The 12,890-nt window shown below is 50.1% G+C and overlaps 1 long non-coding RNA gene across 2 annotated transcripts in view; it reads left to right on the forward strand.

The window, feature by feature from the left end:
- Positions 1-12,567, forward strand: part of LOC125146766 (uncharacterized) — a 34,574-nt gene extending 22,007 nt beyond the window's left edge. The window contains exons 2-4 of one of the 2 annotated variants that reach the window (XR_007144889.1): positions 3,221-3,319; positions 4,395-4,604; positions 10,420-12,567. This is a non-coding gene — a long non-coding RNA (uncharacterized LOC125146766). The remainder of the gene's footprint in view (positions 1-3,220; positions 3,320-4,394; positions 4,605-10,419) is intronic. The other variant, XR_007144893.1, reaches the window with a different exon arrangement.
- The last annotated feature ends 323 nt before the right edge of the window (positions 12,568-12,890 follow it).

The following is a 12,890-nucleotide window of genomic DNA, read 5'->3' on the forward strand; positions in this document are numbered from 1 at the left end:
GGAAGGCGGCCTTCTCTGCCCAGCAGAGCTCCCTGTCTTCAGGGAGGAGGAACGTTCCCCAGAAGGGGTCTTCCGACGGGGCGGGGGGGGGGGGGGGGGGCTGGGGCATCCGGGTTACCCGTCTACTCAGCAAGATGCGGCTTTGGGAAGTGTGAATGTGCTTCTTGCGGGGAAAGTGTAGGCTCTCGGGGAGTAGAACATAGAGAACACATCAGCAGTTAAACGAAGAGGGAGGGAGAGAGAGAGAGGAATAGGCCTCTAAGACCCACAAAAAGGCAGCACCAGAAATGAGGAAATCAGGTTTGAGAACCCTGAGGCTCCTGTCCCTGCTCACACACACTCACACACTGCGGGGTGGGGGGGATGGGGGAGGGGGAGGAGAGGGCCACTGGCTCTGGCCTGCACTTCCCGCTGGGGGCTGGGTGGGGGGAGGCGGCTTTCACTCCACAACTGAAAATAAGACTTAAATACCCATACCCCTCTGATTAAAAAAAAAAAAAAAAAAAAAAAAAAATCAGTGACTCCCAAACTGATCTAACTTGGAAATCACTGATTTCTAAACCTTTACGCAGACCGATAGGGAAAAAAGGATGATACAGAAGCTGGACATAAACTGGCTACTTCCTGATTTTGCCTAAGACTTGGCCTTCTTGCATTAAAAAAAAAAAAAAAAACAACCACCTTTCGACTCTCCTAACATGGGTAGATTTTTCCCTGTCCTCTCTGGGCTGTCTGTTATCTTCCTTAGCTTTGGCCCAAGGCTTTCCCAATACTAAGCCTCCAAGTTGTCTATTAACCCAGACTTCCAGTAGGACTCCCTGGAAGTGACCAAATACCGGTGAACTTCAGAGCGTCACCCCATCTGTGAGGCTGCGAAGGTCTAGAACTCAAGCCCCGCACCCTGGTTTTACGGCGAGGAAAGTCGCGCTGCTGGTCTGAGCGAGAGGCTGGCAGAGCTGAGACCACAGTGGTTTCTGCTCAGGGATTTGGCCCACGTTTCACATCTTTCCCCGGTCTTTCAATGACCGGCCACACAGCCACACCTGCACATTTCACTCCATCTCAGGCTTCCGGCTTCCGATAGGAGAACAGCCAAAATGCTTCCTTTCGAGATCTCTGTGTAATGGAGACCCTAGTTGACTAATCAGGACCTGCGTCTCTGGAATCCCCAAATCTCAGGCATTTAGTAAACACAGGGAAGCATTTTGTCCCCATAGAGCAGGACAACTGCAATAACACGAGAACCCACACGCAGAAGGCTGTAACATGATATTTAATAAAGGTGACCTTCTCTCTTTCTCGGGGAATGAAGACCTGGGAGGGCAGATTTAAATCCAGATCTAATAATGCCTCTTCTTGGGTTCTGACTGTGGAGAGAGAACTTGGCGTGAGGGTTTGTTTATACCCCAGTTCCTTGTACTGGGGTGGAGGTGTGGGTTCTGTTTTAGGAAGTGTGCACGGCGTTGGCTGATGGTTCTGGAGGAGGCTGGAGAGAAAAATGCACGCACACACACACACACACACACATGCACACACGTGCACCCGTGGTTGCCATGGGCGCTGGTGTCTGTCCCCCCGCTGGCTGGCTCAGCGGAAAATTTGGCCGAGTTGCAAGTCTGTGTGTTGAGGGTGGGAGTTACGAAGAGCAAACACATTTGTTTTTTCAGGTTCAGGAAGACACCAGCAAAAGGGACCCAAGGGAGGAGGAGAGAAAAAATTTTTTTTCTAATAATTTTTGAAGTCAGAGCTGAATCTCATTTATTAACCTTGACGATGCCGCTTTACCCTCTGCTGTCTTCTCGAGGCCCGATGAGTCCCGCGAGGCACACCCTCAGCTGTCAGCTGTGATGTAACTCGCTGTTTACAACACATGTTCTGAATATGCCATGACGGCCCGCGCGTGATTGGGTCGGCTGCAAAAATTTCTAACCTGGAAGTCACCATCATATCGAGAATGTGTCGGAAAGCCATGATAAAGTTATCTTAGGGCTGGCTCATAACTTCTTGGAATAACTGTGCTTGCTTCAAATGATACATAGTCAGTAGATGGCAAGCTGCGGCCGATGGGAATAATTCAGGAACTCTCCAGGGCTCCCTAGATCTGGGAGAAGGAAGAAGTAAAGTTAATGCTTTCTTCAACGGTGTCAAAATTGCCTTAGATTTTCCTGCAGCTTAAATCCGAAAAGTGTCAGCAAGGGCATTGCCAAAGAAAATGGCTTGTTAAATGAATGCTGTGTTGGCCCGTTTAAGTGGAAGGACAGGATGAACCCCCAAGTCACAGGGTTGCAGATGGCATCAGACTCGATTATTCTGACTTAAGAAAACAAATTTTGAGAGAAAAAGTTTTATTTACTTAGGTTTTTTTCCTTTTTTTTTTTTTTTTTTTTTTTTTAGAGAGAGAGAGAGAGAGAGCGCGCGGGGAGGAGCGGTGGGAAGGGGACAGATCTGATCTGAAGCGGGCTCTGTGCTGACAGCAGAGAGCCCGATGCGGGGCTCAACCTCACAAACCGCAAGATCATGACCCGAGATCATGACCCGGGCTGAAGTCAGATGCTTAACTGACTGAGTTACCCAGGCGCCCCTATTTACTTAGTTTTATTGTGACATCAGAGTTGTGTAAATCAGACACATAAGGAAAGATTTAGGGGGAAGGTCGTACTCTTCGGAAACAGAGTTCTCTGATCCCTGATCCACATTTGCAAGCCCCCAGGGTTGTTTCAATTTTGCCCGTGAGTTTCAAGAACTTACTTTGAAAACTCTTGAAACGACATTAAGCCCTTGAAACTTTTTTGGCAACATGCCGTGGTGCCTTTGTAGAAAAGAAAGGAGTGATTACGACATGGAACCGATGGTGAGTTGTTGTAAGTCCCAGAGGTGTGGTCGGTCACCGCGGGATCGGATTCTGAACTTCCAAACAGATCTGGATTAACTACCACTTCAGCTGCTCAAACAGTGGCGGGGGGGGGGGTGGTCCTCTGTGGGGGCCATGGAGAATAATATTTGGCCCCTCAAGTCCCATTAAGTCAACTACTCTTCAGAAAATAAAAGGTCTCATTTAGTGTGATTCCTGTAAAAATAACACCATTTGGTTATTAAACTCATTTTCTTTTGGCCAGATGGCTCCCAAATGCTTTAAAATCACAAGTAGGTTGATGAATGAAAATGTAGGGAAGGAACCGGCACCTGGTATTTTTTAATGCGTGTGGATTTTCCCCTTCAGGAAACAAGGATAGTGTCTACCTTCCCGAGAATTGACGTCGCATTAAGATTATCTCCCGATGAAAAGAGCTAAGCTGTTACCATAAGCCCTGTTTCACTGGTGAGGAAACCCAGACACAACCGGGGGCGGGGGTGGGGGCACGAAGACCTCAGCAAAGGACAGACCCCAAGTTCACGGGAGGGGGGCATGGCAGGGAGATTGGAATGAAGTTTTTGGGAAAACAGTCTGGATTCTATTCCTATGTTTCTGGGATGCTGTGTCTGCGACGAAAAGTTTGAGAAGCATTAGACAAAGCAGGGCTTCGCTTGAACCTTCCAGAAGACGGCTTCCTGTTCTGTAATAGTTTCTTATATATCCCTAAGAGATGCACTGAGGCCCAGCTGGCCATGAGGAAACAGGGAAGAGAAGGGGAAGGAGTCTGGATGGAGAGGTGAGAGCCATTGGCAAGCTAGTTTATCCTTAATGTGGTTTTCCTAGAAAGCAGAGAGCATGGGTGCCATCATCCCAGCAGGGAGTGCCGTGCCCAGGAAAGAAGAGTGAGAGAACAGGGGGAAAGAGGCAGGAAAGAGGGAAAGCCAATAAGACGGTGCTTAACTGAGCTGCCCCCTGCTTTCGGTCAAGCTCAACGGGTTATGCGATCGGGAAGGACCATCTTTTGATGTGCCATTCAAATGACTGCATCTCGGGACAGCACTTCCCTAGGAGGGAGAGATGCAGAGTTTACTCATCTCCTCCCATCTCCCACCGGTCAGAGGTTTGCACCACAGACAGTAACCACCCCCTGATTTCTGGTGGCACACATCGCGTAGACACTATGTTGTCCCGAGGTATCTCGGGACAGAGCCCAGTAGAGAAGCCCCAAGCTGGACGTGAGGCACTATGAAATCGCTCGTGCATGTCTAAGATGGGAGGCATGCTCCAGCTCTCGAGAAGCTGGTCACGGCTCGTGCAGATTGGTCAGAACAGCAGTGGCTGGGATGGAAAAAAGTGACCAAAGATCTCAGAAACATGAGAAAGAGAGAATCTGAGTGGTAGAAATCTCTACCTCGATTGCCTCCCGAAACATGGCTTTTTAAGTCATTACGTACGATATATAGACATATAGAGGCTATTTGGTGTCCTTGGCCGACTGCGTACTGTTTCCCCAACGTCTATCTTCCTCTTCTTTTAACAGAACCCACAGTTTGTGACCGTGCACACGGCAGCACAGGATAAGGACTGCGTACATTTCCTGGCCTCCCTTGCAGATAGTGTCCGTGTGACCTAGTTCTGCTCAATGGGAGGCAAGCAGAAGCGGTGTGTGCAACTTCTACTAAGTGTTCTCAAGTGGAGAGAGTATGATCTCCTTTGTCCTTCCCTTCATCCTAGGGACTGGAATTCGGAGGTAATCGATGGGACTCCAGTAGCCATTTTGGATCCCGGTAGCCATTTTGGACCCGGAGATGACAGTCCTTTTTTGCTTCCTGAAAGCAAAGTCCTTTCTGTTCTCTGGGCCAGACTTAATTCTAAATGATATGGCATCCAAAGGATGGGGGATATAAATGGAAGAGAGGCATATATATATCCACTTGAAAAAATGGCTCTCACTGGCCTGTGTCCCCTCATCCCTGCCTTCTCGTAATATTTTTGACTAGCCTGCCTTGTGAGAACAGTAATAATTGCTACTTACTGAGCCTCTACTCTGAGTCAGGCACTGGGAGGCACTTTACATCTGGTATCTCATAGAATATTTACAACGTCTCTGTGAAGGAGGTATAATTATTGCCATTATGGCCATTTTCCATAACTGGTTGTCCCGCCCCGAATCTTGCTGCATTCGGCCTACCGTATAAATAGTAGCCTGCTTGGTTCTTCCCACAGAAATCTTGTTGTAGTACCCTTCTGTTGAGGATATTTCCATGGTGTTTGAGTTATCTAATGCTATGTAACAAATCACCGAAAACACGGTGCTTAAAAAGATAGTTTCAGAGTGCCCGCGCGGCTCTGTCGGTCGAGCGTCTGACTCTTGATTCCAGCTCGGGGTTGTGATATCAGGGTCATGGGATCGAGCCCCGCATCAGGCTCTGTGCTGGGCGTGGGGCCTGCTTAAGATTGTTCTCTCTCCCTCTGCTGCTCGTGCTTTCCCTCTCCCGCTCTCTCCCTCAAAAAACAAAGCGAAACAAAACAAAAACTTCTGCTTCTGTTGATCAGGAATGTGAGGAGGACTCAGCCTGGCAGTTTTCTCTTGGGGCCCCTTGCCTGGTTGCAGTCATGAATTGGCCGGGGCCGCAGTCATGTGAAGACTTGATAGGGGTGTCCAGTCTGCTCCTAAGATGACCCTCTCACGTGCCCGGGAAGCTGATGGTCGCTGTGGGACGGAGGCCTTCTCTGCGGGGCTGTTGTGCGGCCTCAGGAGATGGAGGCTGGCATGCCCCGGATGGAGCCGCCCAAGGCATCTGGAATGGAAGCTGCGCTGCCTCTTAGGCCTAGCCTTGGAGGTCACACCCATGACGTCCACCATATTGTTGTGGTTGAGGAGCTTGCCAGTGTCTGCCCAGGTCTGAGGCGAGAGACTACAGATCCCGCCTCTCCGTGAAACAGTGCCAATTGTCACTGGTGGAAGGGGGACATACTGATGCGGTCATCTTGGGGAGACACAAAGCCTTTGCCTTTAGCCATAGAGCTATCCTATCCCCCCCGTGGAACATCCCACACCCGGAGTCAGTTCTGGTGAGCGTTGCTTTCTGCCATTGCTGCCTTCGCGAAGCCATGAAGAAACTGATAGAATGAAAGAAAGCAACTGGTGTTGAGGTTCTAACGTACTGATATGGTTTGCTCTTTCTGGGACGGTAGATCCCGCTTGTGCCTGACAAACCCCTGTGACACGACCACTGGCCACAGCACAGACTACGTTTCTGGGTTTCTATTGAGATGGATGTGTGGGTTTTCTTTATTTTTTTTAAGTTTGTTTTTTATTTTGAGAGAGAAAGGGGTGGAGAGAATGACCAAGGGAGGGGCAGAAGGAGATAGAGAGAGCGAGGGAGAGAATCTTAAGCAGACTCCACGCTCAGGGCAGAGCCCAATGTGGGGCTCCATCATGGCCGTGAGATCACGACCTGAGCCGAAATCAAGAGCTGGACGCTTAACTGACTGAGCCTCCCGGGTGCCCCCGGAGGTGTGGGTTTTAAAGCCACGTTTCCCAGCCCATGGTCCTTTTTGGGCTCCCGACTCATTAGGAGACTTTGGCCACATTCCCCCTCCCTGGCCTCCGTCTCTTCAGCGTTTGCCTGGGAGAGGCAGGAGGCCCAGAGGCAGGAGAGGACACAGCAGGAAGTTGCCAGTGCGCAGGGCAGGCTGGCTGAGGGAGGGAGGGGGGTGGGGGGAGAGAAAGGCCTTTGGTGGGGCAGCTCTAGGTGACTGGGTGACACGTGAGGCCTGAGCCAGCCAGGCCCGGGGTCCAGCCGTGAAGCCCACACACCCACAGTCACAGCCGGCCTGGCCAGGAGCGAAGCAAGATCAAATATGGCAGAACACAGTGAGCTGAGCTCAGTGGCTCGGAAAAGAGCTGGGTGGCAGAACAGGACACAGGGGACGTCCCGTCACTCAGAGGTGCCGCTCAAGGTAAGAGGGCGGGAGCCTCCCTTGGTGTTTTTCACAACACCTCACAACAGGTTGTGGCCTTGCTTCATTCATGTCAGACCCAGAGCGGTGGGAACGGAGCCTTCTCCCCACCCGGGGCCGTTTGTCCCCAGACCACGTTCCCTATGCGTCCTGTTCTCCCACTTAATCGGAGAGTGCGTCCCCCGCACCCCGCACCCCTGCTTACTCCGTCTTCTGACCCGCCGCTGATTGTATAGGTGTTTGGAGGTGTCGGCTCTGAAGTGTTAAAAATAAAACCAAGCTTTCCATACTGGGATTTCTCATTATCGTGCTTACAAATGAGGCCCGCTGCCGCGTTTCAACAATTGGCTAACAAGCTCTAATTTGAGCGTTTCGGCTGGACCTTTGCACAGCAGGAGCCGACTCGGAGCAGATGCCTTCTCACAACTGCCTGTTTGGGGAGCTGGTCACGTTCCCATTCTAGCACAGCCTCCCTGAATAGAGAAGCCCCAGGTAGGGTGGACAAAAGGACGGCCAAGTCTGGAGAGCCTTCTGGTAGACGGCTATTGTGCCGGGCGGGGGCGGCGGGCCCAGAGAGAGGTTGCGGACGTCTGGCCAGGTACGCACAGCCTCCCCAGCCCGGCAAGAGGGCACTCGCCAGGTGAAGGTCAAGGTGTGGAGAGGAGGGCTTGGATACTCCCTCCACAGCTTCTTGGCCCCTGTGAAATGTTCCCGCCAGAAAGTGCACGGCTCTCCGACTGGTGCTGAGCTCAGTATACCTCGCGTGCTGAGCCCGCTTCCTGCAATACTGTGCTTGTGACGGCAGAAGTCCTGGGCCAGGAACTGGGTTTGGCCAGTTCTTTTAGGGCAGGTTGAGTGGGTCAGCTGTAATAGACTTTTTTTTTTTTTTTTAAACGGTTAGTTATTTTTGAGAGAGCACAAGCACGGTCCGGGCTGAGTGGGGTGGGGTGGGGGGGGGGGTGTGCAGAGGATCCAAAGCAGGCTCTGTGTTGACAGCAGCCAGACCCACTTGGGGCTTGAACTCATGAACTGCGAGATCACGACCTGAGTGGGCCACTCAACGGACCAAGCCACCCAGGCGCCCGTGTAATGAACCTTTAAAGAGGAAGAGCTCAGTAGAAGCTAGATGATGTTGGTGGCTGGCACTAGGTCCCCACTCCTGTTGTCGTAACTGCCTGGTCCACTGATGGCATCTGGAGAGAAGGATCGAGGAGTGACCAGAAGCAGCAGTAGGGGCTGACTTAAGGAGCCGGGATCCCCCAGCCCCAGCCCAGAGGCGCAATGGAAGGTTCAGGAAGTCCTGTTCCTCCCTCCTCCCCAGGCCCCTCCCCAGAATGTCTGTTTGGCTCTTGCTGAATCCCTCCCACAGAAGTGCTTAGCAAATGTTTGCTCAAAGAATGAACGAATCTGGCTGGCGCTCTTCTAGTGGTGTCTTTCACCCCTGCTCACGTGCCCTGAAGGCCCCCCAACTATCTACTCCAGAATCTCCCCTGCTCCCCGTGATTCCCTCCCCTTCTTAACATTTTTGCTCCCCTTCTGTCCATTTCTGATTAATTATTGGTCTCCAACCAATAGTTAGCCCTTCCCTGATGTGCTCAAGTTAACAAGGTCGAAATTTCTCAAATAAAACATGTACGCGTAGCTTCTATCAGGGATATTTCCAAACAGACAAGGAACTGGAAAGAGTAGGATAATGGCCCTCCTCCCCACCGTATGCTCATCGCCCAGCTTCCCACAATTATCAGCATTTTGCCCATCTTGTGTCCTCTTTCCTTCTGACCTTTTTCCTTCGCGGAGGGGCTGGGGAGGAGAGAGTATTTTCATCCTCTAGCTTTCTGAGTGCAGCTAAAAGCCTCCCTTACCTTCATTACCACATTAGCTCGTTAGGCCCGCATGGACAGGGTGGCACCTCCCGGCTCAATTATCTTCTGCTTCGAATGTCACAGAGTTTTACTTCTGTGCTGTGAGCTGTTGGAATTACACAGTTCTCACTGCTTTAAGTGCCGTTATTTAGAATCCAATTTGGCTCGCTTTAGATGAGCTATAGAGTCTCTACATTGTTTCTCTTTTCCCTTTTTTCTTCTGAGGCTAAAAGTCAGAGCCGCCCAACCCCCTCCACCTGCCCCCTCACCCCCATCCCATAGTGTGTTTCTTTTTCTCCCTTTCTCTTTTCTAACCATACCCTGAAGCATTTCACCAATGACCCTTTGTTATCTAACCACATGTCACCAGCTCAGGAGACGATCTGAAAATTGACAGCAATAAGGAAATAGCCTGGATCCAGGCTACTTCTCGAGGAGCCTCAAGCCCCAAGACAGGCCTACTAGGCTGTGTCAGGGAGATTCTCCGTCTCCTTGCTGTCTGGAGGGACAGGGACAGATGGAGGCACACATTGGGGGGTGGAGAGCTTTCCTGGGGGGCATCTGGTAGGTCTGCCTACCAGGCCTTCCTTACGTGTATGAAATTGACAACGATTCCTTGTGTCAGAAATTTAAAATTTGTGACATACATATTTCTCTTTTATGTCTCAGTCCTGGCATGCTTTGTTTTGACCGTTTTATTCTTAGGCAGAGAACAAAAAGCTCAAGTTCGATTGCTTCCTCACCGGCATCCTGAAGGCACACGTGACGATATTTGGGGGTTCCACGTGTGCCCTTCGTGCAGACAGTCAGCTCTCCACGTTCTATGAATTTCTCTCAGCACAGCAAGCACATCTGCCAGGGGGGGTCCCAGAGTTCCTTTTCTCCTTGATTACCCAGCCCAGCTCAGCCAGGGAATATTTCCCAGTCTCCTCCTGCCTGTGCCCAGACCTTCCCCACCCTCCCAAATCCCCCTAAACGGGAGCCAGTTGTGAGGGCCAGTGGACAGAGGGGTGTCTCGTGGGCTGAACCGGTCCCCTCGCCCTGGTCCCTTTCACCATCCTCCCTTCCTTTTAGTTCCTCTTCCCCCGTGGTCTCCCCCTCCCACCTGCTGCTTGGAGGCTTCTTGCAGAGACATACCTCCCGGTCCCAGACCTCAGCCCCCCCTCCCACACCCTCCCTTCCCCTGGCCTTCACCTAGTGCCTCGGGTCCTCAGAGCAATGCTCAGCCACGGGGCTCCTTGCGAGAAGTGGCTACTGCATAGGTAATTGACAGAAATCTGTGTGTTGAGTTGCTTCATTCATTCGTCAACCCTGCCCAGATAGCCCGCCTTCCCTTGTCGTAAGAGCTGACATTTTTTGAGGGCTCACTGTGTGCCAGGTACATATTCACTCATTGTCCGTATTACCTTATTTAATCCGCACACCGACCCTATGAGGCAGGTATTATTGTTACCGTCGTTTGGCAGATGAAGCACAGAGAGGTTCAGTCACTTGCCTAAAGGCACACAGCTGATAATTAGCAGAGAGGAAATTCGAATCTGAGATTCCCACTCAGCACCTGATTGGAGAACACAAAAGTCCTTAAAAGAGAACCCGAAACTATGTAAAATTACATACGGCATGGAAATAATTGGATAAGGATCTTGGCTCAGGTGGTGGAATTCTGATTCGGATGTTCTCCTTTTTCCATTTTTATTTTCTCATTTCCATTAATTTTTTTTTTTTTTTAAATTATAGGATTGCTCACATAGTGACTGTCGAAAATGAACCTGATGGTGGAGCTTCAGATGACATAGAAAGCCAGCGGAGGAGACGCTTTTGGTTAGGTTGCCTTGTATGTCCTACTAACCTCGGGCAGGCAGTCCCCCTTACGTCCGGCTTGTGACCTTGTTTAAGTCCTGTAGAGGAAGACCCAAATTCCCAGGAATCATCAGTGATTTCTAGTCATTACGGAAATACTATGGGCAAAGTTTCCAGAAAGAAGGGATCCATCTTTAAGGATCTGAGGGTCAACTAAAATTGTAGGAGAAAGGAATTACGAGCGAGATAGATCTGTGATTATGACATTGGTTGGGACGAGAAATGAAAATATCCACAAACTCCCCGAGAGAGGACTCAGAATGGGAGAGCTGGGGTGTCACCAGGATAGACCTTGCCCAAACCCCCATGGTTTCTGCCTCCACTCTCCTTCCAGGATACTGTGGGCGTAATCGGAGGACAGGACCGTGTCCATTCCCCTTGGTGCCCTGGCATCTAGCTACAGTACCTGGCACACAGCTGGTGCTGGGGGAAAAAGCAATGAATGAACGAACGGATGAATGAATGAACACGGTGACGAAGTGTTGCCGTGAAGTCAGTCAGGTGTGTGCAACCTGAACTGCCACTTAGGCATCTGTCATCTACTTCCCCTATTCGTCTTGCCAATTTCTTCGTCGTCCTGTAATCGCATCGCTCAGACCTCTCAGCACGGCTTCAGTGGCGGCGGCGTCACTCACGGTGGCAGGTGGCAGGCTTCGCCCACTGCATTATTCGGTGTGTCACGAGCTGCCTCGGTTCTAAAGGAGAAGGAGCCTCAAAAAAGTGGCTTCCCCACTTGCAGGCATGACACAGTGTCTTCGCTGCACGAACTTTTGGTCTCCCGCTTGGATCCTACGGAGGTAACCTTTGCGGGGGCCTCAGGGAAAGTGGGACAAGTGGGTAATGACACTGAGTGAAGGCAGTACAGACAACACCTTCCTCTGGGCTCTTAGACAAGCCTTTCCTGGTCCTCTCTGCTCCAGTCCCTGTGCAATAGGACAAGGGTGGCTGTACCCCCTTGTGCCACCTTCCGGGGTTCTCATGAGAAAAATAGATGGAGAAGCTCTTTGAAAAACTTGATGTTCTATTTAAATGTTCTCTCTGGAGAATGAAGTTTTCCTAGGGGCACATCTTTTAGCTTTTCCTATAACCCTGTCGCTCCCTAAGCCTTTTTCTTTTCTTTTTTTCCTAAATGAGAGAGAGAAAAAAAATCCCATGTGCCATTTCCTCCTCCGCCTTTCTCTCATTAGGATTAAAAAAAAAAAAAAAAAAAGGCATTATTTTCCGAGTTCCTCAGCAACTGAACTTTACGAGATAGGAAATTCTCAATTCTGAGTCAAAATTCACATGTAAACCAATTTTCTTAACCTGATGCCTGCTTTTACATTCAGAAAAGCTTCAGATTTCTGTCTTCACATCACCGTGAACTCTCCATTTCTCCTGAGCTTGTTCATCAGTCTCTGAGAAAATTCTCCCAGCAACTCCCCCCCGCCCACAGTAAGGTCCTCCAGATCAGTGTGAAACCCTTAATTTAATAACACCATTACGGCTTCCCAACATGGGTAAATGAGATAAACTACATATACGCCAGGAAAGAAGGAAATTAATTTTTCTCAGTTGAACAAAGGAGAAAGCCTTGCAAAAGCAGTAATTTGACAGCTAATAGCAGTAGGGATCATGGAGAATCCTGAATCAAGAGGTGGGGAGGTCATGTATCCTTGACAGGTTTCAGAATACCTCCAGAGATCCCAACAGCCACAGATCGGAAAAGACCCAAGAGGCAAAACATCCCTTAAGACACGAAAAGTGATGGATGGGAGTCTGAAAAGAGAGGACCCCGTCCTATTCCGAACTCAGGTTTGACACTGGGGATTCACATTAAATCAAGAGTCCCCAGAACTTGTGTTTTAGCTACGTCAAAGACTTTTGGTCAATGTGTTGTTCAGGTCATGAGCAGAAGACACCCAGCACCTCGTTTTCTAGACCCAGATTTTTGGGGAGTGGAAGGGAAGAGATTCATAATTTACAAGACATTTGAAGTAAAATATAGGGGTACCTGGGTTCAGTAGGTGGAGCATCCAACTTTGGCTTGGGTTATGATCTCGCGGTTTGTGAGGTTGAGCGCCACATCAGGCTCGCTGCTCTCAGCACAGAGGGCACTTCAGATCCTCTGTCCCCCTCTGCACCTCTCTGCCCCTCCCCCTGCTCGCACTCCCTCAAAAATAAATAAACATTTTTTAAAATAATGTAAAGTGTACACTAAGATGATTACAACGTGTAGTAATATTTGGGGGTCAACGCAAACGGGTACGCTGTGACCAAAACGTGCCGATCGTGTAAAGGTTGGCTGCGGACTAGTAGGTAAAAGAGCGGGGAAGGAGGCCTGGAATTCATCACCGATCCCAAGCTGG

Source organism: Prionailurus viverrinus, chromosome A1 (genome assembly GCF_022837055.1).
Source record: "Prionailurus viverrinus isolate Anna chromosome A1, UM_Priviv_1.0, whole genome shotgun sequence".
Lineage (NCBI taxonomy): Eukaryota > Metazoa > Chordata > Mammalia > Carnivora > Felidae > Prionailurus > Prionailurus viverrinus.